The sequence below is a fragment of the Lepisosteus oculatus genome, chromosome 9 (genome assembly GCF_040954835.1).
Source record: "Lepisosteus oculatus isolate fLepOcu1 chromosome 9, fLepOcu1.hap2, whole genome shotgun sequence".
Taxonomy (NCBI): domain Eukaryota; kingdom Metazoa; phylum Chordata; class Actinopteri; order Semionotiformes; family Lepisosteidae; genus Lepisosteus; species Lepisosteus oculatus.
The window spans coordinates 5,738,959-5,766,821 of NC_090704.1; the positions used below are offsets into that span (position 1 = coordinate 5,738,959).

General features: G+C 35.2%; 1 long non-coding RNA gene across 1 annotated transcript; it reads left to right on the forward strand.

Moving 5' to 3' along the window:
- Window positions 1–27,863, forward strand: LOC107078335 (uncharacterized). The gene is made up of 4 exons (XR_001479279.2): window positions 1–242; window positions 10,535–10,776; window positions 16,314–16,364; window positions 22,775–27,863. It is a non-coding gene; the product is annotated as an uncharacterized lncRNA (long non-coding RNA).

Below are 27,863 nucleotides of genomic sequence, written 5' to 3' on the forward strand. Positions count from 1 at the left end.
AGAGACAAAGTTCTGTGAATGATGTGTGTGTCTTTAATTCAGTGCCTGACTTAGGAGAAAGAAGGGACAGATGTGTTTCAGAGAGAGAGAACTTGAGTTTACTCTGAAGCACAGAAACTACATGCAAACATATCTTTCGTTTTCTTCTAACAGCCTTTGCAGGATATTGTGGGTTCTTGTACAGTGCGGTTTACAAAATGTTCCTGTTTCCGATGAATCCTGAGTGAAAACCATCTTTTTGAGTAAGTAAGAATATTTCCAATTTTATCTCCTTACAAATAATTATTTCATCATTATCGCAACGAATAATGCCAGCAAAATATGTATATGTAATAAAAAGTGGTATGCTTTAGGAGTGATAAAACAGGGTGACTTCACTTAAGAGGTTTAAGATTCTGCTGGTGATAAGACTATGAATTTCGCATGCCTAAAGGTTTTCCTGCAGCATTTACTCTTACTGTCTTCCGTTTAATGTTTCTCAGAGAAAGAGAGATTTTAACAGAGAATGAAGGGGAAAAGAACTATAAACGTGGATAACCATTACCATCTGAAAGTTAGCTATACTTTTACTTTTACTTTCTTAATTTTTAAGTGCAACTAGAATAGTGCGACCCATCAATCAGATGGAATAAACATGCAGGCTTATCCTTTCAAAGTATTAATTCATAGATGACTTCTCCCTGCATTGAGAGACAGAGTCAAGAATGTTTAGCTTGATTTAAGGATGTGAGAAATGAGGACTAAATTAAAGACTTGCATTGATGCTCTGTGATCGTTTTTATTTTACGGGGTTGCATGGCCTAGATAATTAAAGATGAGATATCTGGTGTCTCTCATAATAAACTTTGTAAAGCTCCTAAGTTTTTTCCTAAGTTCAGTGAGGCACTATAAATGTTTTATTTTCCTTTGATGATCTTAAATTATATGAAATACTTCTGAGTATAGGTTTCTAGTTTGCTCAGGAAAAGACTATTGAAAAGGCGCCTGTGTTCTCCATAGAAGTAGGATTTCCATATGTAGCGAAAGAAAAAAGTTATAGTTAATTTAACATGAAGAAGCCAGACATGACCCAAAGTCTGAATAATAGCACTAGAGATTATATGAAATGTTTTATGAATTATGGTTACGTCTCAGACAGAACAATTTTCTAATCAGAATGTCTGAGAACTCCAAGTTCTGGCACGTGAATATTATCCTTAGAATCTGCTCATTACATTTCTGGCAGTTTCTCTGACTGATGATTTCAACTCTGTGATGGGGAAAGGTCATGCTATCCATCTCCTGCCTTTATTTCCTTTATTGTGCTTGTCTTAGCAATGAAAACTCAATAAGAGAAAATCCATAGAGATTGTAACGTAGTATCACATGGAAAAACATGAACAGCCTATTTATTTATTTAAAACTAATTTGTAATGAACTGTTGGATGTGGTTACCAAGTTAAGCATGCGTGACAATATTTCATGCAACAGTCACACATTCCGAGAATCCATATCACACATTTTTAAGTTCCCCCATGACTGTTTTCCAAAAATGGTTGAAGAAAATACAGTTTGCTGCTGTTTGTCCTGTCTCACAATTGTTTACTGCACAACAAAGGTGGAATAAATACAATAATCTCTTGTGAGTGGGGCAGTGAACGGAATTTGATTTTTAAAAAAGATACACCACTTTCATTAAAGAAGACTTAAAGCTTTTTGGTGTTTCTGAAACTGAAAAAAGACTCTGTGTGATTCTGCAACTTGAAAAGAAAACCACACCTGGGCAAATTTTTAAGATCGCGTGCGTGCAGTGGTAGAAGCATTTGTTTTGATATATAAAACTAGAAGCTAGATATTATTTTTGTTTCTTTTTTCATTATTATTATTATTATTATTATTATTATTATTATTATTATTATTATTATTATTAAACTACTGCATTCAAAAGGGTATTTTGAAATTAAATTCAAGCCACAAAATTAAAAAATGTATTCAGCAACCACTTGACAATATCTAGGAACGTATGTGGCTAAGAAAAAATAACATTTTTACATTTTAAATAAAATAAAATAAAAACTCTTGGCCATACAGTCCCAGACATGTCCTATACAAGCACCGGGGGTGATCTCTGTTTCCCACCTGACATAATTTTTATGATTGCAGCAATACTGTGGCTTTCTTCGAGGCCTCCTCAGTTGGTTTTAACTGAGAGCTATAGTAGAGAATATAGGTCATGTTACATGTAGTTAAAGAGAACTGTGTGTTTAAATGACAAAGCTTCTGACCCACAAAGTTTGGAAATAACTGCGCTTAAGACTTGAAAGATGTAATCTATATGAAATAGATATATATTGGAAATACCATGGAGTCCAATAAAATGCATTATAAGCAAAATTAAGTTGATTAATTATTAAAAATGCTAACTTTTATATTTAAAATAGAAGGCTGTGGAGGACAGTTCACAAGTACTACACAAGGTGCACAATCTGAAAAAATCAAGTCTGTTTAGAATAAAACGATGGCCCTAAAGACGTTTATACAGAAACCGGGCCTTTTCCAAGCCCGCCAAATGTTTCTGTACAGTTGAAAAGAGAAGGATAAAATTGCACATATTGGTTATGTGAGACAGCTAAGCAAGGGAGTGTAGTTTAGATTTACGTGCTCACATTCCACATTAGGTTACTTCTGTTAGCTTTACTGTTTGAGACAGCACCTTGCTGAATTCTCAGACCCTGCTTGTAAATACCAGTCTGAGAGCAAACAAGTGCCTTTTTCCTTAGGCATGTGCTTTGAGTCAAGTTAAATTAGTTGTGAGCTGTTCACACTTATTTGGGAAGTCAAATGCTTAGTATCTTAATGGGGGAAAAATGGGGCTGCTTTTTGTTGCCTTTCAGTTTCAAAAGCAAATAATAAACAGAACCTCGTTAAAAACAATTCAATCAGCATGAAAAATGTAAAATCTCCGAAGAACATACGATTTAGGAAGTCAGTTTTTCTAAAAAAAATCGATTTTCATTTCCGAGTAATATTAGATTTCTAGTAACCAAAGCATTAAATAAAATCCCCAGACAGCGCTCTTCCATTTGAAATATTTTAGCTTTTTTTCTCAAATTGTATTCCTAATTATGTGTGCTAAAAGCTTCCTCTTTTTAAAGTATTTTTTTAAATTTATTCCTAGAACAATTTAAACATTTATATTTGAAGTGATTATTTAAAACGAAGTATACAGTAAGCTGCACATGCATTATTTTGTATTGAGTAAGGAGTAATTTCTCAGTTATATTATATGCATTTAACATATTTTTTAAAAATATTTCTCATTATAATTGCTTAGGATTTTATCTAAAGGCTAACAGTATGACTGTACGCTTCTACTTAGAAGTACAAATAAGTGTAAAGGAAAAACGAACCATTCCCCGTTAAATATATATATATTCTGTATTGTTTGAACTGTATTACTGAATGACTTTGCAGTTGAAAATACTGTTCAAAATAAAAATCAATATAAATATGTACCCCTCTCCCTACAATGTAATTGTTTGAATTCTGTGTTGAGCCAATTCATTTCAAAGTAGAATTGCACTTCACCGGGTGTTTGATTTTAAGTTTACCATTACGGTCTGGAGTACATAATTATGAAACAAGAACATGTTGTAGCCAAAGCTAAACAAGTGGGATAGTTCTGAACAGATATATTCAGGACAATGTTTTAGAGGACATTTGTGTAATAACAAGGAAAGCATATTTATGGGTCATATTATTAAGATTTCATAATTGGCTACAAAGAAATTACATCATTTAATGATTGAAATTAATTAAATTAAATCAAGTTACTCCCAGACTAGGTTGATTAGTCTTATTTTATTATATGTCATTATACTGAAGAATGGTGAATTGTTTCATGATCAAGGTTTTTTTTAATTAAGCCATACTACATCAGGATTGTGTCATGGTAATGGAATAAAATATTTTGAGTGAATCGAAACTGTGCACTAGTTAAAAAATGAGTACAAACTTAGTACAAAAAGTAACACAGGAAGAGTTTATACCAGTACTTAAAATGTCTGAATGTGATATCAGTTGAATGATATTTATATATACAATCCAAAGTTCTGAAATGAATTCTGAACTCTGAATTCTGGTTTTTAAAAGCAAGTACTGACCGCTTGTGTTTTAAATATCATCCGAAATTATTATCTATTTAAAAACTAACTTGGGTGATTAATGCCAACCTTGTGAAGAGCTCTCATCTTTTTTGTTGTTGTTGTTTTTTATCTTATAATTGCTCCAAATCAATTTCAAAGGAAAGCCATTGTGCATAAAAAACCTGTCTTGTTTGAAATGATATGGGTACACTCAGCTCCTTTGTTATGACAAGAGACCCAGTTTTCACTCTCCTTTGGAATTTGTATTTTTTCAAACAACCCAGTTTTCAACCATTTCTTTATTTTACACATTGAATACAAAACAAGATCTTCCGATTCAGAAGTATGTTAACCATTCCACCAAATTATCAGTGTTCAGAATGTTTCACATTCTGCGTGGTCTCATATGTAATACCCTCTCTTCTTTTGTACCTCATACACAGCTGCTCAGTGTCCATGTAAAATTATATTTGTAATCTCTAAAATATTTAGATAGAATAATTGTACTCTCATTGAGCCTGAATGCATAATAATAAAGCCCTCAATTACATCTGAACACTACAGGATTAAATGGAATATATTGTGTGGAACGGCTCTAACTACCTGGTTTTCTCTGGTTCTCTATCATGTTCTGATAGCACAGCAACACGTCAACAAAGACACTAATGTTAAGTGCATTGGTTAATTTTAATTTCTCGCAGGAGAGTATTCTAATTCTAGCTACGTAATAAATAGATTATATTTATTTTGAAAACAATAAATTAGTAGATAATGTGATAAATCTTAACATAGTCCAAAAGTTCTTTGTTGACCAATGGGAGTCACATATCCTAAATGTATGTTGTTTTAGGGTCAGAGTTGAGGATAGTGGAGAATTAGGCCATAATTTGAAAACAATATACTCCATTCAGTAGATAGGTTTATGGAGGTGTATCCAGTGTACATTTTCACTTAGTAGCTGAAATGTAAAGTTTTTTTTCAGGCCTTTAGAATATTTTTATTAATGAAAATAGATTAAAAATAATATATAATTATAATAAGGAAAAGAAGAACTATATAGAGCATAATATAATTTCTGCAGAGATCAGAATAATAAGGTGCCGCTAGTCTCTAGTTTCTAGTCTTCACCATGAAACAACCTTAACTAATGTGGTACAAACTCTACACTACATTATGATAAAAGATCAAATACTGCAGAAATGAAGTATTAATACAACTATCTATATCTCAGTCATATTCTTGATTGCTGTTTTGACTTTTCGAACATCTGTTAGATGGGATTTAATTTTAAATATTATCCACAATTTATACAATGTAAATAGAGTTGTGCGGAAGTTTTCAAAAGCGCACACTTTCAGCTTTAACTTAATATATCTTATTAAATATTTTGCCCTAACACAAATAATATTGTCTAAGGTATTGGGCATACATGGAGCTATAACAGATGCATTATTCATGGAATACAGAATTTGGAGGTAACAAAAGTGATCCATTAATTTATCTTTGATTCCTTAGGAAAACAAGGAAGTGCAGAGTAAGAAAAGGATACTTAAACCCTCCATTTATTCTGTAAGAATAATACTCCCGTATGTGTCTAGATGTAATTATTCTGTGTAATGTCTAAATTGTGTTACACTGATGTATTTGTGAGTGCTTTTTCTCCATAGCTGCAAGCTTATGATGGGAAAACAATACAACCAGCCTGTTACTGTATCCTGGAAAAATACACTCAAATCATAACAAGCATAAATGATGCACAAAACTCTTCCTTCTCAATGAAACCTTAAGCAAAACACTATGGCAGAGAGCAGAAGTCTATTTGGCTGTGAGTATTTGTTACTGTGGGTCTTATTCACGAAGCACTTAGGAGGGTTGCTTCCTCAAAATGGAACGTTTGGCAAAAGGCAGTATTTTTTAAACAAACTCATGGAAATGGAAAGAAAGGCGTCTTTGAACTGCTAAACTTAATGAAGGCAAAAGAGTAAACCAGTTCAGAATTAATAAGAACATGTGCAGACATACATTATATTTTTTCTATAGCAGTAAAACATTATTCCACAATCAAGAAGAATGATTTAATAGCTTTGGATATAATTATTGGATCAATTTAATGAATTGTAAAAGATCCAAGAATATACTTCTCAATACTTCTCTGATACTAAAAGGCTATGTGAAATATTTCTTTTTGCTTTTTAGTATTGTTTTCTTTATGCATTTTATTGTTAATGGATACCTACTGACTTTGGAAATGTAGAATTAATATAGACTTGTTTTGATTATGACTTTTTATGTCTGCTCAACCAGACTATGAAGAGATTTTTAGATTAGGGTGGCACTGTGTTGTAGGGAAAAATATGAATTTCTTATTTTCTCACCATTTTGTCAGGGAAAAGACTGAGTTATTTTCTAAGAAAAATGTCTGTGAGTGACAGTTAAAGGTTTATCAACATTAACATAACCACTGGGCAGGGTTGTTGTTTTAGCAACTTCAGGTGTGTTATTTTACTAGCAGAAAGCAATTAACCTTGTTTTCTTTGGAGCCCAAATCACTCTTACTCATTAATGTCAGAATTCACCCACCTCACAGTTTTGTAAATTGTGTTCCAAAACGGATTTAATTCAACATTAAAGATTAAATCAAGACGTCAACCCACCTACTGTTCGCAAAAGACAATAGTTCATGGCGGTAATCCACTAAACACAAGCAGCAAGCCTCAAGCAAACAAAAACCACTGTCAAGTAATGGTTTTGTAATTTGAGATTGGCAGGTGAGCCGACATTTTGATTCAGTTGGGGCCTAAGACTCTAGGTGATAATACCCACAGTTCTTGTGTGGCACTGTTAAAAGTACAGCCATTTTTAAAGGTAAGCAAATCTAAGCGTTGTTACTGGTAGGTCAGGTAGTGCTGGATGGAAAATTATCTGACATTTTTCCCTCTGGGTCAGAAAATAGGTGTCAGAGTTCTTTTGGATACAGTCTTTTCTTTTCTACACTATAAATATCCAATGACACCCTTTCATAAAAAATAGGAGCAAGATGAGAGTGACAGACAGGGCCCGGCAAGTCTGAAGTTTGGCTCTGACACAAGTTTCAGCATCTGAAAATGAGAGCAGCCATTAAGAGTTTGATATTTTCCTCACAGCTGTTAACCCTGCGGAATATTTTACGCTGTAAATCTACAGCGCATTATTCTGTCTTCCGTGAACAAATTTTAAAAGACGTTGTTTTGTAGAAATACAAATCCTTCAAAATATTATGAACTATAATACAGATTATCTAGACGAAAATGTAGTTCAAATCTACAAAATGGCCTTACATTAGTACTTTGCCTTGTGATGATTTAACCTGAGTCTGCAAAATCTTAACTACTGCTGTAAGGAGAAATTTCATCCAATGTTGCTATTGAGAATTACCTGACAATACAAGATAAAGCATGAGAACCCTTTTACTTTTTTAAAAATGTCCCTGAATCATAATTAATAATCATCATGTGGTAGGTCCATAGTTTTGTTGTGTCAAGCTTTTTCACTCTAAGAGTTACTGCTATTTAATCACTAATGGATTCTGTGCATTGTATAATTTAGATATACTGAAAAAAACATTAAATTGTATTTGTAATCAGGAAAGCTCAAAGAAAACTCAAGATTGTATTACTTTGTCACATTCTGAATTTCAAATTTCAACTGCAGGGATTCCAACAATCTAAATATCTGCTAAGAGATTATTTTGCTTGTGTAGCCTACTTTATTTTGTTAATTTACTGGGGGTTTTTTTTGTCTAGATCAACTAGCTGTCTAAGATGTCAATATCAGACACCAGTAGACGTGGCTTCATGTTGTAACATTTGTTTCACATGTTAATTGATTTTTTTGGTTCTTTCTTGCCAAATTAACAATCCAGAACCCAGAATATGCTATGTTTCCAGGAAACTGTATTCAGTCACGACACTCTTTAAAAAAATGTAATAATTCCAAGATGACACATTTTTTTCAACTCTTACAACTTAACATATGTTTTCTCAGTTGTTTCTGGATTCACATTTAGCTATGCTGTTCTTTCTTTCAAAAAAGTATTATGCTGGCGATTTACAGATTACATTTGATACAGAAATGCTTCATCATTTGGATAGTTGTACAGGGAGAGGATTTGTTGCCGTATGATCTGTCTACAACAATATTTTGCGAACACTTATACTTTACTCACGCAATTCATAATTATAATAAATAATTACTTTGAGAAAGATAGTGTGAGAAGCCATAAAAAGAACTTCATACATTGGACATGTTACTGCTAACTTCATCCCAGTAGCTAGAATGAAAAACAAACAAAGCACAAACAATCCAAAAATCTGCTATAAATTCTATGTCCTCAGTTAAAAAAAATATCAAATTTCCATTCCCATTAAAAGCAGCCGTTGGAGAAGCAAAAAAACGTTTCAAAGATTGCGTGAATTCATAATTTTTCTTGCCCTGGTATGGTCTTTTCTTGATTATTTTTTATGTAACTATTCGTGCCATCTACGGACGCGATGCGAGATAAGGGCCACAGTGCTCCCTTTCTTGAGCTAAAAATGTTCACTTCTGGGGCTTTCAGCCATGCTAGATGGAAGCAGCTTTTTTTAAAAAAAAGAAAGAAGAAAAGATGAAAGGACAATTTTATGCAGCAACCTGGTGTGTGGGGTTTGTTCTCTTAGGCTTGTTTACAGGAAGTCCACTAAATTCCAACAGATGGGTGCATTCAGAGAAAAGCATTTTATTGCATTTTTCCAAGCCTCATAAAGTCACTGAATTCTGTCCACCTTCATTTATGTGTGGGAAACTGAGGTAGCTGCGACCAGTCTCGGAGGAGTCTGCTAATGTTCTGATGTTACAACGCAAGATTTGGACTATTGTGTTGTCAGTTGAGGAGAAAACAAAACACTTTACCAAAGAGAATGGAATAATCTACAAACGATTTTCATTTAAATCTTTCGGCTATTGAGCCTACTTTGGGTGTCGCCTCAATACTTGAAGGCGGCACAGAATTGACCTTTACTTGCTCCTTCGCAGCCAATACACACAGACAGCAGCTCCCCACTTGACATGTCTGTTGGTCTGCTTTTTTTCTGTTTCCAATCAAAACTCTCTATTTTCATTTAGTGGTATGTTACAGTCCCATCAAAACTGAGACACACTGCACTTTTCTGTGAAAAATACTCTCTTGGTTTTCTAACAGCTCAATCAGCAGAAGCAGTTATTTAGAGTGCAGGTTCAGCCCCCGATCCCAACATTGTCAGTCCAAGTTTGAATCTGAGCTTTGTCCTTCGCTGATTGCAACCAGAATTCCATAGACGATAACACAACTGGGGACTGTTTGAGCTTGAGTGGACCAAAACACCCTTTGTGACCCCTCTGATTTGCCTCTAATTAATACTAAGTCTCGAGTAGGTACATTTGGGCTCAAAATATCCCAGAAATTGCAAATGACTGCCATAAGCAAGTTTCAGACAAAAAGATTTATAGTCCCCTCTGAAAATATGAGTAGGTGTGGGCTGTGCTGATGAACAACTGACAAAAAACGGACTTAAAGAAAGATATTTGGACTCCACACTTTTCTTTTTTTGCGTGTAAACAGAGATTCTGGCAGGGAAAAAGGACAGTTCTTCAACTTCACTTGCAACATAGGATAATAGAGATTCCTCTGTTTTCATGCATTCTTGTTTTTTTCTAGCAACATCCTGGATTTCTGTTATACAGAAACACCTCATCTTCCACTTTTTAACAAGCTGTTCTAAGTATTGTGTCTTGTTAGACTAGGTGGTCTTGCTTGTGCTCTGACCAGCTGGTCAGGTCTTCTTCCATCCTCACTAACACTAACGTCACATGGAGACGTTTTTGGCAAAGTAGTGCTAACAATCCCCCATATTTTCCATAACCCCCGGCAGCACAAAAAATAACTTTGATCTTATATCCCAGGGTAATATTGAAAACCCAAATGTGAACTCTGCACAAACTATGTGCCATTCACAGTTTACGTAAAAAACGTGATACAAAATTCAATGCTTTTCCTCATAATTAATTGAAGAATTAATGCTCAATGATATTCATTTCCATTTCATTTAGTACATTCCTAGATTTAGTGAGATTTTGGGCTTTTCTATTTGTTTTATTCTAAAGAATCAAATTGTTATGTTTTCGCTTATTCTCCTGTTTCTGCTTATTCTAGTTATAAGATGTGAAATATAGTTTCTTAGTTCCATGTTGTGGTGTAAACGCATTTAAACAGTATTTTGATTCTTGACTGAGCACCTCATGCGAAAAGGCTGTGAGGCATTTGGTGCCTAAGAGGCATTGTTAAAATATCTGGCACAAATATCTGGCACAAGTATTTGACCTCAGTTTAATAATTGTTTCATGTGTTCTATCTGCAGGCAAATATAGACCATGCCAGGATGATCATTCAAAAGAAACTTTGACTGACTCCTTCAAGACGTGCTTAACTATTGGGTGGACTCTATGGAAGGTGTAAGCGTCAAACAGAAGCTGGTCTGGATAAGCCTTCCATTGGACTTATCTGTACATTTAGTCTTGATCCTTTCAGTTATGACTACATCTGGCAAAAGAATGAGCTTCAGTTAGAGATCAAGATAACTGAAATCTGAATCCATAAGCTGTAAGTATAACATAATTGCATCCTTGCATATGTACGTATAACTTTGTTTTTAAAGTAACAAATAAAATACAGTACCACAGTCCTTCATAAACTTAGAAAAATCATATTAACTCTTCCTGATACCTTATCTCTTGCTGTCTTTCACATAGTAAGGAAATGCCATCTCAAAACAAGGATGTGCAAAAGAAAAGCAGCACTCAGGTTGAAGGGATATAATCAAATATCTTAGACACGTAGCAGGTCTCAAACAAAATCACAGAAAATGTGTAGAAAATGGGTTCTCGTTGTGAGACATAGCTCACTGTAGAAATGAAAACAGAGCGGGCATCAGGCATGACCTGCTTGAGCATTAAAACAATCCGGAAACAGGCTTTATGTATTCAGTCTCAGCCTCTGAGTACATTGTGGGATGCTTAACCAGTCTTCCTGTGCACCTGCAGTCGGGCAAGGGTTCTCCTGTTGAGGGCATTGGTGAGTTGGTCCCACAGATGTTCTGTTGACTCAGGTCAGGATGAAAAGCTGGTCACAGCAAGACCCTGACATTGTTTCGTAGTGTGGTCTTATATAGTATTGTCCTTCTGGAAAACTGACACTTCTGTGCTGACTTAAAGAAATAGAAGATTATTGGCTTAAGGATGTGTTCCAGTAATTAATGCTTGGTTAGCTATTTACAAATCCCAGAGGTTTGATTACATTCCCATTTCAGTTTTATAGGAAGCGGTTTTACCCAATGTTCAGAGTGGCAAAATGTCTTTACTGTAATGAAGCATGAATAAGGGTTTATTAGCAGTCCCCGTTTCAATGTGTGCGTATTATCCAAAAATAAATCCTTAGTGGGCACCATATTTTCATTGCTTATTTCATCTAAACTTTTATTTGAATCTCTTTTATATTGATACTGATATTTATCATTTGATACATTTGATATATATTGAAACAGGAAACGTTTCATAGAAAATGTTCAGATTTTCTATTCAAAGCGTGTCTTACAGGCCTAATGAACACTGTGGCATAAAATGTTTTAATATCAATGCTGACACCCCTATTTCCTCATTAATGGAGTTTTTAATTAAGGTTCAGGAGGAATGAAAGCAGTCGAGCTCATTCGACACAGCTGCTGCAATTCTCACTAATCCTGACGTAAGCAACCTGTCTCCATATACAGTATATCAAACGTCACCCTCTCCTCTTCCTCGTTCATTTTCTGCATCCCTCCTCCACCCCCTCTCCACCTTTGCAGCTTCCCAATTGGTCGCATGGGGGTCCTATCCTCCCCGTCCAATGGCCGGGAGGTTGGCCCTCAGCCAAGCGGGTTACGCCAAATCTCCACATCTCAAGAAACGATTCTAATTTCTCCCAAGCTTTTGGCTGCTGTCATTCCTCGAGAATTGTTTTTAATATATTGTACCATTTGCTAATGCCGCAAATTACCACACATTAGGAAGATGGGCATGTTGTAAAATTGCACCTCAGCTCCCCCATGTATAAATACTCCCTGGCTGCACAAAACTCCCATTGTCCACCCCAGCTCCACCCTTGCAACTGCCTTTCTGGTTCATTCCTTGTAAGTGAAGGGGGGTGGAGACTGCGCTGATCTTCAGCAAGTCCTGTCCTTTCCTCAGCCAGGGGAGGTAATGCCGCGTTATTAAGTACGTCATCCCTTTTCTGTTTGCCTGCTCATTTCAGCTTTGTTAGGATTTGACTGAGCTACAGAATATTGCATTTCGGAGGTTGCCTTTTCGAGCAAAGTGCGCTCTATTAAGTTCTTAATCGCTATCATCCTGGATGCTGTGTGCAGTAGTTTGAAACCTCTGTTCTCTCTCAATATGCATGGTATATAAGAATTGTTTGATGTACTTACCAAGTTGAGAGTAAAAATAGCAATCATTCTATGTTATTAACAAGACTGTTATTCATTTTTACTTTGGACTGTATACCAGCTGTGCTTCATGCTAGTTATTAGGGCTCTAGCTTCATAATTGTAAAGTAACAATTGGAAAGGCCCAGATCCTGGGTGGGGTTCTGCTATTATATCCTTGAGCAAGGTAGATCACTTAGACTATTCCAGTAAATAATGCCTAGCTATATAAATGGGAACAAAAGTAAATTGCTTTGGAAAAAAGTATCAGCTGAATACATTAATAATGAATAATAAAAATGTATTTATATTTCACAATGTATTAAAAATTAAAAGGGATTTACTGAAATGGAGTGGTTAGTGCTAATTTTAAATGTTGTGGGATATAGTGCTCAGAAGCCCTGGATTACTCTAGGCGGTTAGGTAAGTCTTACTGTACCTAACTGTCTATTATGCTGTAACTATGCTATTTGAGACGTTTCATGAGCACACAAGGAACTATTGAAATTGAAACAGCGGTGAAGTGAGGCTTTATCTATTACAAAAAAGTGGCAGGGTTTGTGGACGCTTTAATTTGTAGGTGACAAATCTGGTGAATGCATTTGTGATACGTGATGAAGGCAGACCGTATTGAATTGCTGTTTCCTGATTCACACTTATCACTCTAGGCTGCTGAGCTGGTATTAACCAACACAGTCTGTGTCAGATCTTCATCCACTTTGTCAATCATCTTACCTCTCCAGCTGGTACTCTGTACCAACTAACAGACTGAAACTTTCTTTCATATTAGTTTTAGGAAATCCACTTTTACCCTGAGTGCAGTGGTCCCTTTGCCGATTGAAGTTTTTCCACCAGGATGGAGATGAACTAAAACATTTCCATACCTAGATTGACATATGTGCCTTGGTATGTTGCTTACTGGCCAAAATAATTTAGAGAGAATCACTGTCTTAACAATTTATTTTTTAGGCAGAGGTGCCTGGCAGACCAGTAATACAAAAACAGGAATTGTTCATTTAATGTCAACAATAAAGAGCAGTGTTCTTTATTGAAAAAATGTTCAGGATTAAGATTGTTATATGTGAGCATGGGGACAAAGTGCAGAGCTCAGACGATTAAACTCACACGACAAAAATCTGAAAAACACCAGTACAGCTCTAGACATGTTTAAAGACCAATTAGTGAATAATGAAATCGGGGAAATGAATACTTCAAAGTAAATCTGCTCTTATTTAAAGTGTAACTGTTTAGGTGATTATGTTTTCTTCTGTTCAATTCAGTTGGTATAATTCAGAACATTGGTTAGCATTCCCAAAAATAAGGAAATAATGAAGTAATGTATTTGCATTACCAAAAATGAGTATTTAAGATTACCACTATTAAAGATTTGCTATTCAGGCAATTGCATGAAGAATACGTTTAGTTCAGGTTGCATTTAGTGAACCCAGTAAGAAAATTCAGCAAATCTGTTGCCCAATCTGTTGTCAGTATGTACTTGTGCATTCCATGCTTAGTTGATGGGAAAGCTAATGGGTATAGAATATTTTCTTTTAAACTACATTCTAACCTGAGTTAACAACAGACACATTATTACTATTGTGATTTAGTAGCTGGGCCTCTTTTGATAAAGCAGTGCCCTCGTTCCTTTTTTTTTTCAGGACAGCGTATCGTAGGTACACAGTTAAATAGATATTGCATTCCTGTCCTGAAGCATTGAATAATATATGCCTTTAAAGGACAAAGGACTGTACTACTATAACAATTCCAGCTCCAAAGGCTTTAAAAGGCTTTTAAACGACCTCAAAAAGTAAAAAAATAAATAAAACCACATTCCAGGCAGGTGGTCCTGTAGATCCGATTTCGCTGAGCACTGTAGCTGATGAATTTTGTTTTACCACACGACATGATTCACCTTTGTGGTGCAATATTAGATGTGGGTCAGAGCACTATGAGTGAATACAGCTGAATCGGAACAGGTGTAATAGTTCATGTGCAATGCATGTGAAGCAAAGGTCAAAAGCAGTGACATTATTGTGAAGGGGCTGTGATGACCAACTTAATATTGCTTATAAAGGAGATCTAGCAAAAAGGTTAACAGAGCAACTGAGATATTTCCGTGACCTTTTAGCCAAAAATAAGTAACCTTGGTTCATTCTTCTACTAATAACATAACATGATGGTTACAAAAAAGCATCTAATTCTTGACCTGGTACTTTATGGTAATAGAAGGAAAAATGGGTAAAAGAGGTGATTAAAATACATTTAAAATTCAGATAGCTTCTTAATGAATAACCAGATTGACAGCTCTGTTTCTAGTAAGAAGAAAGCATGTCATTCTTGACCTGGTACATTATGTTAACACAATGAAAATCTGTTAAAAAAATAGGTGAATAAAATAAATTAAAAATTCAGATAGCTTCTTAATTAATTATATGCCTTTAAATTTCCATTATATAAGAATGGAATTCCAGTTCTCCTCAATTTTTATAAGTCTGGAGGCCATTATAGGGGATTGTACATAATCATTACCTCATTAGGGTACATCGCTGTAAATTTATAATAGCAAACCTATATGTTTAAAACTTTTTAATGTTCTTACAAGACACAGTTAAAGCATTATGCACCTGAGAAAAATGTATTCTGCCAGTTTGACCTCCCAGTAAATAAGATGACTTAAGTAAAAGAATACATCTAAAATTAAATCTTTTTTCTAACCCTTCACTGTGTCCACCTTGGTTCATACCTTTACATTTTATACATGCATTGAAAACAGAGGAGCAGAAGTTGCTTTAGAGACATCTTAAATCTCATTTGATAGTTTATTCCTTTTATTCTATTTAAAAGAGAGACATATGATATTAAAGTTACAGGAATGGGTTAGCAAGATGTTAGGCAGGTCAAAGACACATAGGGCTAACATTTCAGTACTACTGTAGGTATGTCAGGTATTCAGCCAGTAGCCACTTCACCTTATTATTTTATGAGTTACTGCTCCATTTACATTGTAAGCAAGCAGCTGCACCAAAGAAGGCCATAAATACAAATTGACAAGTATGAGAAAGGTAAGGTATGAGAAAAGGTAAAATAAAAGTGTTTTATGAAGAAGTAACTCAGAAGACATGAATTCTTTATATCCACAACAACCCTTCACTTTGCAGTATCCTGAAGAAAGTCTTAACTTGCTAGTCACAGGAGAAGAACTAGTCTCTTACACAGCTTTAAAGACTTTGGGGCATAACCAATGTTGTTCATATTATTATTAGTAGTATTTCCTGGATGTCTGCTTAGTAAAATTGCACGCTCATAATTTTGGGTAAAATTAGTTCAATAAGGACTCTTTGAGGCATATTCTGTATTTTACACTCGTTATCATGTGGAAAATGATCCCTAAAGGCCTCTTTATCTATCTGTTACGACCAGAAGCTGATTATTCCTGCCAAGGAGCTGCAGAGCCTGTCTGAAAAGCATAGGGAGTAAGGCAGAGCTACATTGTGGATAGAACACTAGTCAAAGACGTACATATGCATTTATTAATGGACAATTTCTGAAAGAGAAGGTGAAAATGGGTTTGGGGAGGTGAGAAAGGGTCAAAAGAAATAGAAACCTCAGTGCCTGGACTACTTCGCCATTGCTTCCCAGTGTGCCACCTGAACAGAAACTATGGTTATTTCTTTTTTAGGATCCTTGGAAGCCTGCTTGGAAGTTTTGGTCACAAGCAGTACCATCTCTGGTAGGTGGACAGTTCTGTATTGATTTGTTTTACAAATCTGAGATAAAATCTGTATGATGAGTCCCTAGGTTCATGTGAGTGTCACAGTGGCATGACAATTAGGGATGTTATCTCCAACCTTGGATCCTGGATTGGAGCACCTTCTGCGTGGAGTTTACATGTCCCATCATGTTCCGTGTGGCTTTTCACCAGGTGCCCCAGTTTCCTCCCACATGAAAAAAGCTGGCTAGCTAGGCTTGATTGACGTTACTAAACAGACAATCGTGTGCTCTTGTTACACCAGTGTGCCCAATACTTCCAGAATAAACTCCAGGTTGATGAGGTGAGTCCCTTCCATGGATAAGCAGCTTTCTGATTTAAAATTCAAAATGTGGTAGAATTTCCTGCATTATACATGCACAACATCTCCATTATAATCTTAGAAATCTGATCCTTTGATGTAATCTTAAAGATAAAAGGAATATAAGACGTGAGGTTTAGTTTATTTCAAACAAGATAATCCATTAATCAGACAATTCATTCAGATATGCTGATGTGCTTTCCGAGGTTCTTGTTGTCACGAAAGCCACATTCAGTGTATCATTTTAAGGCCTGTTAAACTTCTGGAATCCTTTATAATGGGTTCAAAAACCCTCCCAGATGATGGCTCATAACTTTATTCTTCCCTAAAGCAACATAGAATTCTGGAGAATTATTGCCAGTTTATATCCGAAGGAATCTGCAGACTGTAAATCACAGACATAATAAGCCCATACAGTAGGAAAAGGCATGCAATCACACAGAATTATTTTCACATAATGTAACGCCGGGATAATGTAAATTATTTGGTTCATCAAAATTATTTTGTTAATTTTTTATATACAAAAGGTACAGAATATAGTTATATTTATAGCTCTGCAGTACATATAATCATGTTAATAACAGGGATCTGTGCATTAAGACAACAACAATGTTAGCTCTGCATTCCCACAGACAATCCGTGTGAGTGGTAAAAGTACATTATGTGTTGCATGGTAGATGTATTATTTCTAAGTGAAGGACGTTCCTAGTTGTGGCACACACACTATTTAACTTAAAATGCATTTGCTGAGAAAGTTCAATAATGTGATATGGTCTAATTGTCTTTACATGATCATAATAATATGGTAGGTCACTATCTGGAGATATCCTTAGGGACTCAAGTTGCCCTTTCTATTTTTGTTTATATGGACCAGTGATTTATACAGGAAAATGTAATCCACTAATGTATGGAGAACATTATGGGCCTTAGGTAACATCCTTTGAAGCCCACGATAAAAAGGCAGAGGAGGAAAAACTAATAAACAAATTAACTGTGTATTTATCTCAGGAATTATAAAAGACAATCTGGCTATTTTTCTAAACTGTACTGACACAGTCACCCATATTTGCTGTCATCACCTGTAAACCCTTAATCACCAAAGTATAAATCTCTTAGTGCTTCCTTAGTCTAGAATACGCATATGTAGAAAAAGGATCGCGGACCATTCAAGCTAAAACCTTATCTTTCAGCTGTAAAAGCAGGTTTTTCATGTCCAGTTTCGGTAAAGACCAAAAACACCAACAGACTAATTTCTTGATCTTAATGTATCTACAGTCATGCTAGAACTTCAAAGCTAGTGCGCCTTAAATCCTGTCATTCCCTTAAACAGAGTTGCAATGGATAAATACACAGGGGAAGCCTCTGTATTCATTAGCAGCCTAGCTGGAAGGGCCTCTAGTATCCTGACCAATGCAGGCTTTTCTTTTTCTCTATTGAATTGTTTAAAATAGAGGAGAATAGGTGAGTGCATCATTCAGACAGCTTTCACAGGTCTAGGAGAACAAATGGAACTTCATGGGAAAACATCAATTTGCATATGGTGCAGACTGAAGCCTGCCCTGTTTTTACAGAAATTCTCTGATCAGGGTCGTCACTGTGTAATGAGCACTGAGCCCATTTCCCCCACAGCTAATAAAGTTGATAGATGGGCTGGGAGCAATTGCCAAGAAACACTCCCTGAAAGTGGACAATCCCTATCCTAAACTTTTAATTACCTTAGAGGAAGCAGAGGGGGATGTTAGCTATTAGCCTTTCAAGGTGCTACGGTTAACCCTTTATAGTTATTTTGCTGCAGGAGTACAAAAATAGACATCAATTCAAACCTTTAACTCATAAATTATGTCCTTACCAATAAAACGCTATGGCTATGTTAGTCCAATTAAATATCTATTAGTTAACTTGGAAAAATTAGAATCAGCTCATTATTGGGTTAGTGAGGTAAGTCTTGTTTATGAATTTATTAAATATGTGCAGTACTTCTGGGTGAATTGCTACATTTATATAAACACTCTAAGGCTTTGTATATTAAGAAGAAGTACATTCTTCATTATTTAGAATTATTCTAATGTGAAATACTTTCTTCTTTTGAGAAAAGAACCTCACATAATGTAAAAAAAATAAACATAGTAAAGGCTTTATGTTTCCAAGTTTCTGTTATGAAAAGCAAGCAGTGAATGGATTGCGGATAAATGAGAGTATTTTGGAGTGTAAATTGAGTACCAGCCAAAATGGAAGAAAAATGAAAGGTCATCTAAACAAAGAGATGTGAGCTGTGTGTTATTGTTTTATAAACATTGTGTGGTCCTTTTAAGATACACATTCTTTTTCATGTTTTGAACTTAATGTATTCTGTGGGCTCTCTGCACCTAAATTATAAAATGATGAATGGGATGAAACAAGCCTTCTCCTAGTGTGTGAGTTCCATTCGGCACCACGCAGATATCTGTCAAGACACGCACTTGCTGAAGTTGGAGGGATTCCTGGCAGAGTGATTTGGTTTTATGTAATAAAATCACATTGCCAGGGATTTCCAACCAGCTGCAAGCCAGACTTCAATGCCCTTTGTGCTGTAAGGAGGCAGCCCTCATATTTTCATTTCCAGAATTCCCTTGCTCAGTTGACTATCCAACAATTTATACTTTTTTCTTCTCTCCGGAACAAGCTAGTGTTTATGTGTTAAATGTGTCAGAGTTAAGGATTTGTCCTCCTCTTACTCGTTCCCCTTTAAAGGATAGGTCAACAGTGCTGTAAATAGTTCCAAATTCTTACAATTTTAATTTCTTTTTGGCTCCCTTCTTTCTGTGATATGTGACAAAAAATAATTATCAGTTGTCAATTCTGAATTGGTCAGCTGTCATTTAGTGTAATCATTTTTATTTATTAAAACTTGTTTTATGGTTATATCAAGCAGACAATATGGGCATTGCTATAGGATGTTACCTATTAACATTTGTATTACTTTTTATCTTGAGTTAAATTTCTAACAATTGTTTATGAATAATATAAGCAAAATGTATACTTCATCAGTTAATTGCATTGTAAAATATGTTCTGTAAAAGCTCAATACAAAGCCAAAGAGTTATCAGTATATATAACCTGCAGATTTAGATATTAAAGCACATGGACTACACATCATTGAAGATTTTACCTTCTCAGGAAACTGTTTGAGCTGTCTCTTGTGTAAAGAGTCCACTACATCATTGAAAGGCTTTATAAATGCTTTGGAAAAACAACTTCCCGTGCTTGACAAATCTTGTCACTATAGACATTTTCCACTTTTTCATAAGGTTTTGTTTTGGAATGTTCATACAGGAAGCAGCAACAAGCTATGGATCAAACGTCAGTTACAGCTCAAAAGCAAATAAAGCTCCTGGCAGTCATTTTTTTCCTTTTACTCACCTGTTCATGTCTAAGAAATAACAGCAGTTAATCTGCAGTGAACTGTGTTAAATTGCTGTAATAACATTGCTTCAGACAAAATAGTGGTTAGTAATATAAAGTTATACAAAAGTACTCTCAGTTCCATTCACAGTCCTGTCATGTTCAGACCAGGATTTGTGTTTTCTTTTCCTTGCACTTGCAAAATCCTTTTGTTGCAACCATTTCTAATAATGACTTATTCTTTGTGATAAAACTAGAATACCATACCCTACCATCTATTAGAGGATAAAGGGATTTTAGTCTAGTGTGCTTTCTTAGCATGGCTGTGTACATTACACAAACTAAGCAATTTGATCTGGTCAGGACTCCCTTGGAAACTCCTGCTGTACAACGTCTTTGTTGTCCTGGGTGTCCTACTGTCTTGTGGTGACGTCAGTGAGGGATGCTCCTCTCCTCCATGTGGTGCTCAACCTCCTATACGCCACTGTGAAAGTTATAATATCTTAGACTGGTGAATGGCTTGATGGGTGAGACGTAAAGACAGATCTGGCAGTTCCACATTGGGTGGGTATGTAAAAGAAATACTTGGCGATTCGAGACATATTTAAAATTTGGAGTTTGGACAGCACCCCAGCCTTAGTTTAGAAAAGGATTGTCTACCATGTACGCCACCCTGAAACTATAGAAAGGGGAAATTACACAATAAACCCATATCCAGCATGAGTCATATGGTGGGGTTTGTCTTTCTTTTGACGTGAAAATGTGATTATGAATACCAGTGGAAAATGGGTTGTGCAGATGGACTCTGCGTCCAGCAAATTACCAGGTCTCCATCGATTTCTCCCTCTATTGTGAGGTTTTTAAGTGAAAACATTAGCATGACTTAATTACAGCTCTCTGTTTGATTCTTTCATTTCTGCCCTGGTTAACATTTTCTGTTTTATTTCAAAGAAACCATAAATTTTAAGAATGATATGGTAGGTTGCCCATCCCTGACATGTTTGCTCCATAGGCCAAGAAATATACAAAAAAGCCACACACACAAATCACTGTATTTTAAAATCTGTGCTCATACTTCCGACCTCTGACACAGCTGCTTTTACTTAAAATGATTTTCATTTTACGGAAGTGGCCATTTTCCCTGCAGTACAGATTTATGCAAAAATATGAATAAATGTACAATTGTTGAGTATTCGATATTATTTTATAGATGCTTCAGGGCTGCATTGATCAGATTATTCCATAATATAGACTTCTTGTATAATGATTCCTATTCTCTACAACCATAAGGACGATACTTGAAAAAGAAAAAAACTTTTCAAGACGCAGATTATACGCACACTGAACAGTCAATTAAAAAATGCTATAGTCACTTAAAAACGACTTTACTAGTACTATACTGGGTGGTCTGTTTTGGCTTTTCAATGTCAGTTTTAGTTTATACACTTTATTTTTACAGTCTTTCATATCTGAGTCCTTGTTTACTGACTTTTGATCTGAACAGATACTAGTATTATAGTACATATATTAAGAAACGTATCCATTGTATTAGCAACATCTACGAAAATCTTGAATACAGAATTTCAAAACAGTGCCTCATAATAGAGCATTTTATTTACTGTAGCTTATAAAATGGTTATAGCTTCACATAAATAAGCCATTCAGCATGGTGAAGTAGCATTGCTTAGTAAGGTGTTGCCACACATTTTTAACTAGACTCCCCAAGTTTTGAAGTATTGTGTGCTGACCCATGAATGGTCTATAATTTTCACTCATGCAATTTTGTGCTTCCAGCCTGAAAGGTTTTGTGACACTGAATAAATCTGCATCTGCGACATTTTTAAGTATAATAAAAAAAAAACCTCAGAAAAACATCAGGGGAGGAGGAGATGCTGAAATCCTCGTGAAAAATAAAGGACATCTGGTTCGAGTGACGGGGCAGCTGAGTTTTGTGAGGTGCAGGACTTAGCTCGCTTTGTGAACAGATTTTGAAAATCCCATGTTCACAGTGGCTAAGTTCCGCTCCTCTGAAGCTGATTTTCCTCAACAATGAAGGACAACTGAAGAGGAACTACAAGGGCATGCCAGCCAACCTCAAGGAAAGGAAGGATTTAATGAATCTAATACAGGAAGGAGCAATGCAAAATATCCTACTTGGAAATCTACTGACAATATGGTACAGAAGAAGCCTGCAGCCCTCTCGAAGAGGGAGGTCAACTTGAATATAAAACTGTTTCACATCCAGGCAATAGCCTGACAGGACTGGTGTATATGTGCAAATCAGCTTACCTTCTTGTATGATTGCCATTTTGTACTACATTGCAAGGGTCCAAAAGTTCACAGATGTTTATTTATCAATTTGATTTGAGCAATCTTGAATTATGTTACAGCAATCAGAATAATTTAGAGTGAAGTAAAGGATGAATTCATGTCTTTTGATTATTTTCAGCTTCTCGTTGTAAATGCAAAGGTGTGATTTCCACTTTACTAGTAAAGGCTGGTTTTATTTTATATTTTCACACAATATTCATTCTTTCCTTTTATATATAGACATTATTGGTTAGACGTGCTGTATTTTTTAAGGGTGAACAAAAGCAGATGTTTGTTTCAGTGTTACAAGACTGGTTCATTTTATTAAGTAAGTACTTAGTCATGTCACAAATTTCCCTTCCTCTTCTCTGAATTGCAGATTCCCTTGATGAGACAATGGAACAAAGACCTTTAAATACACTGACGTCTGCCTCCATTACTCAGTGAGTGATGGCTTCAGATGACCCATCTACCATCAGTCAAAACCCATTCAGGTGATGTATGTTGTTTAGCAGATGAGCACTTTAAAACTTAGTAAATGCAATGAAGGAGGCAGACTTTATCATTCAATACATGGATAGACATACAGTAGCAAAGGCTATTAGAAGAAATACATTTGAAAATGAATTAAAGTGCAAACATTTAAAGACATACAGTTGTGTAATTTGTTAAAAAAAGATAACTTTTCTAATTTCAAGTGGATTCGATTCATGAATTTAATAAATGAAAAATGTAAAGAGAAATGTCAGAACTGGTGAATTATTTTTCACTCTATTTATTTTATATCTCTTCAAATGTTGAGAACTAAGATGGTGCAGATCAAAATACTGTATCAGAAAATCATTGCATGTACAAAACTAATATTATTACTACATTATCAGCTGTATCATCATTAGGTATAAAATCAGAATCCAGGACATTCACATTATAATTAAACCACACTTATGTATAACTGGTTTTATATTCACAGTACATAACACATCCTTCATGTAAACATTCCAGTGATAGTTGTATAGTTTGGATAATTTTGTTTAAAAAATGCAAATTAGTTGGCACTCATTACGTAAATGGTAGGTTAATGTAATGGCAATGCTGTAATAGTTAATAAGCTTTCAACACTCTTAATTCAAATGACTGCTACAAAAACTGCAGTATATTCTAATGGTTAAAACCATGATTCCCAGTGATAGCAGATTATCTTGACACTTCCAGTAACCTTGTATCCTACTTACTGTATAAGTCATTTGTAAGAGACATACCATTTTTCTTTTAAAAGAATAATCACTATTTGTATGGGAAGTGAGGAGTGGTGTTGTTAACAGATAATGGGGTTCTCTCAGCCCACGATACTTCCTATCAGTGCACTGTTTTATCGCTCATTAATAACTCTTTTCTGTGTCGGGGCAGTACAATGTCAACATTATTTGTCAAAGGACTGAAAGCTTCCAGCATTGGCCTTATTGTTCATATGAATTGACACTTGGAGTGTATTAGAACCCTTTCACTGCCTTTTTATTTACTGCAGTCTGCAAATACCAAACACAATAGACACCTTTAGTGCACTTTTTTTGTATACAGCATTATCTGCTTCAACGTACACTTCTGCCCTGAGCAAGAACAATCAAAATATATTAGAATTGATATGAACAATATGCTACATTCCCTTTGTGCTTGCAGAAAGATTAAACTGCCACTTGCTTTGATAAATGTTCCTTTTTAACCTTCCTAGAGGCAAACAGTAAAACCGTTCTCATTCAAAGGATCCTGACAGGTGCACTGGATCAATGTATATTTTGCTGCTTTATTCAGTATTTTGCACTCTTCATGTTTTAGGTTGTTTAAAGTTGTTTTTTTTACTTGCGCACAATTACATTATTAGTTTAACAGGAGAATTTAAAAACAGGAACTAGTCTTTTCATAAATCCCTAAAAGTGTGAGATTGCAGTCTCCCATTCAAAATATCACTGTCTACAGAATGAAAATGCTGGAGGTGTCAATCACTGAAAGTGGTTTCATTCTTGCTAGATACCATTTCTCAGTACCAGGCCAGAGGAAGCAAGCAAATGGGCTCCATCTCCAGTGCCTACTGAGCTGATTACAGTTGATTTATTGAGCACTGGCTCAGTTCAGCAGGAACCGGAGTTCTGCCTCTTAATACACGGATCCCAAAATCAAGATAAATCCCAGAGGACAAAGGCGTCTTGGTGTCTTTTACTGCTTAGTCTACTCTATGCATCATTCAGGATGCTGGAGTGTCTGAAGGGTGATTTAAGTACTGAAGTGGAATGTTGGTGGAACACTGCTTCTGTCATTTGTCCTTTCAGCAGATTATGGGAGCAGAGTTTTTCCAAACCATTGCCTCCAGGAAACATCTTTTCAACACTTAATGGTCCGGAACTTCATTTACATTGTCAGATATGTATTTTTTGGATGCTCTTTCACGGTTATAGGTTTACATTTGTATCGGACGCATTATTAGGTTAATCAGAAAATATCATGTTGTTGACAAATACAGTTGTTGACACGATCGCAAGTGACTTTTTATACTAAAGTAAAAAAAAATATTGGGAATTTTAACAGTCAGTCCATTTGTAAACAGCAGGTATGAAGTTAGAAAGACGGTCCGACATATTCTTGTTCAGATGCATGACCCAAGGTAGATACATTTGATTTATTTTTGTGTGTTTTTCATATATAAAATGATATAACAGTAATAAACAAATTGCAAAATGTGTTACAAACACACAAGTGAATTGGCATAGCACATGCAGACTATAAATACATGTCATAATGAATCAGCACTGTTCAAGGATGGGACTATTTTCTTTTGTTGTCCCCGTAGTCCCTTTTGAAGGTTAATTTCACAAGTATGTAAAATTTGGTCCTGAGACACCTTATTGGGTTACAAATGCACTCTTTCAAACTGGCAGCGAAGAGTCACTTATGAGTAAGCAGAGCTCTTGTTCGTCTTTCTTTGCTATATATAAATTGTTACAGTTAGTTTTAGTAATCGGTTAATGTGACTGATCACGTCAAGCAATTTTCAGTATTGCCAAAATCTTAAACCACATGTGAGGGGAGTCCCCAGTAATTTCATAAGAGCATGTCATTATGAAACACACCCTTACATAAAGACATCTTTTTTCCATCACAAATGGCATGTTTGTACAAACCTTTGGCTTTATAAAAGAGCTCTGAACATTAAAGAAATCAAACTGGTATACTGTATATATTAGTATACTTACAATCACACTACCTAATAATGCTCTTCTATGATGCAGTTTGAACACAAGCACTTCAGTATAGAATTTTCTTTATTAAAATGTTTGTCTTCATGTGATTTCAGACTGCCTCACTATGTAAGGAACTTAATTATACATATTGTAATGGTTCACCTGATTACCAGACTTGCCATATTACCAAAGGTTTATGTAAAGGGTCTACAAGATGTACTGTAGATATTTGCATGAAATCTTGTATTGCTATTTTTAGAGAAATCCGAATTTTATAGACTGCGCAATTCAACTGTAAACATCTTAAAGAGAATATCACTTTTGACAAGCCAAAAATAATGTACTTCTGTATCTCAGAAAAAACTTTATTTTTTTTAAGTTATTTTTTTCCCCATTTCATGTGTGCTTAAAAAGAAGTGAGCAGTTTCATTATTGGAGTTGGCTGCCCTCCTCGCAGGAAATTAAAACAGTTTTTTTTTTTCCCAAACAGCATGTGTGGCATAAGGCATTTAGACTGCTGGTCCTGATGTGCATCAGGTCCTACTGGAGGAGGTGGTCTTGCAGCTTGTTGGCAAAAGGCAGTAAGGAGGACTTCTCTGTCTAAATGTTATTGCCTGTGGGGATGTTTTATCAGCTTTATCATAGCTGGAATGTAGAGCTTTGTGGATGTACTGTATAGCAGTCCAGACCACTTTAAAAGCATTAAAGTTGTGGGACCAAATTTGCTTCATTTTTATAATGAATCAATTTTAAATCCCCAAAAGATGTTTGAGTGAAAAACATTAATTTAATTTTCCACACTTATACAGTATTGGCTTGACAGATATCTTCAAACTTTCAAAATTACTTTCAGAATTGTTTGGAGCTAAGAAAATTCCCCTGCTAAAACTATATTGACACAATGAGACTGTGGATGATTTGTTCTACTTGAGAACGTGTTTCTGTTATGTTGAAAAGTTAATCTGCAGCCATTTTTTTATTTACTTCAGTCTAAATGAGAATACAATTCAGTTGAAAAGGAAGTGCTATCAAAAGGGTTACATGTGTTTTATTCAAACCATCTGCTCTAAAATGTCCTACTACAAACATGTAATTCAGTATTCTATTGCATTTATGCACACAAACGACACAACACAATTGGGAAATGTACTTAAAGTGGAACCTGGGGCCATTTAATGAGTGTTGAATTCCAAAGATAATCACTTTAAAGACTGCATCTCATTTCTTCTCGTTTTAAGAAAATTTAAAGAACTAAAAGAATTGCTAGAGTTTTTTTAATATACATTTCTATTGTAAACAGTACAATAACTGCAGTTAAGGGCATGTGAGCGCTTGGGTTCTGGGTTTAATTTTGGACTGGGCTGACTTATGTGTGGAGATTGCATGTTTCCTTCATGTTTATGTGGATTTGTGTCAGGTGCTACAGGTTTCTCCCACCTCACATGGACATACTGCCTTTTTCACTTTGTGTCTCTACATTTATTGTTACATCTATTAGTGTGTAGGTGTGTGGACAAGTGTCCCATCCGGAGTGTAGTCCAAGCTTTTCCCTACCAGGAAAAAATAACTTTAAGATAATTTATGACTGCCATGTTAAGAACTAATCATAATCCTGTAATTGTTTCAGATTATCTTGATCATTCTAAGATGTATATAGTCAATTTTATTCTTTGTTCTTGTTCTCTTATTATAACAAAAGTCATGCAGGTTTAACAGCATGAGACATATTGTACTGTACTTCCTCTATGGTTGGAATTCTAAATAATACATGGTGCATTACTACAGTAACTCACATGCACACTGTAGACCTTGATACAGGTTAATTAATTGAAGCAAAACTATGTGTTCAATGTAACATGAATCTAAGCTTCAGGTTTTCATGACATGTCCGCCTAGGAAACATGGAATTGCTGAAAAACAGCACAATATAAATTTACCACGCAGTAGCTTTTTATTTCCAAAGAAAAGTATCAACAAGATTGTTAAAAGGAGTGTTATTTTAAAAAAGGCAACACCATTAGAGCTTATTGTACAATCACAAGGCCAGTGATCACACAAGTGATAATAAGGCTAACTCATCATAAAGTTTGTTTTTTTTAATTTAGTTGTTGATCTTAAAAAAATGTTGGAAGAGATTTTCTGTATGTTGTAAAATAATTGAATAAACAATACTTAGTAATGATTAATACATTATATTCTCATTAATAATAAAAAACAACCATGTTTTCTAACTCA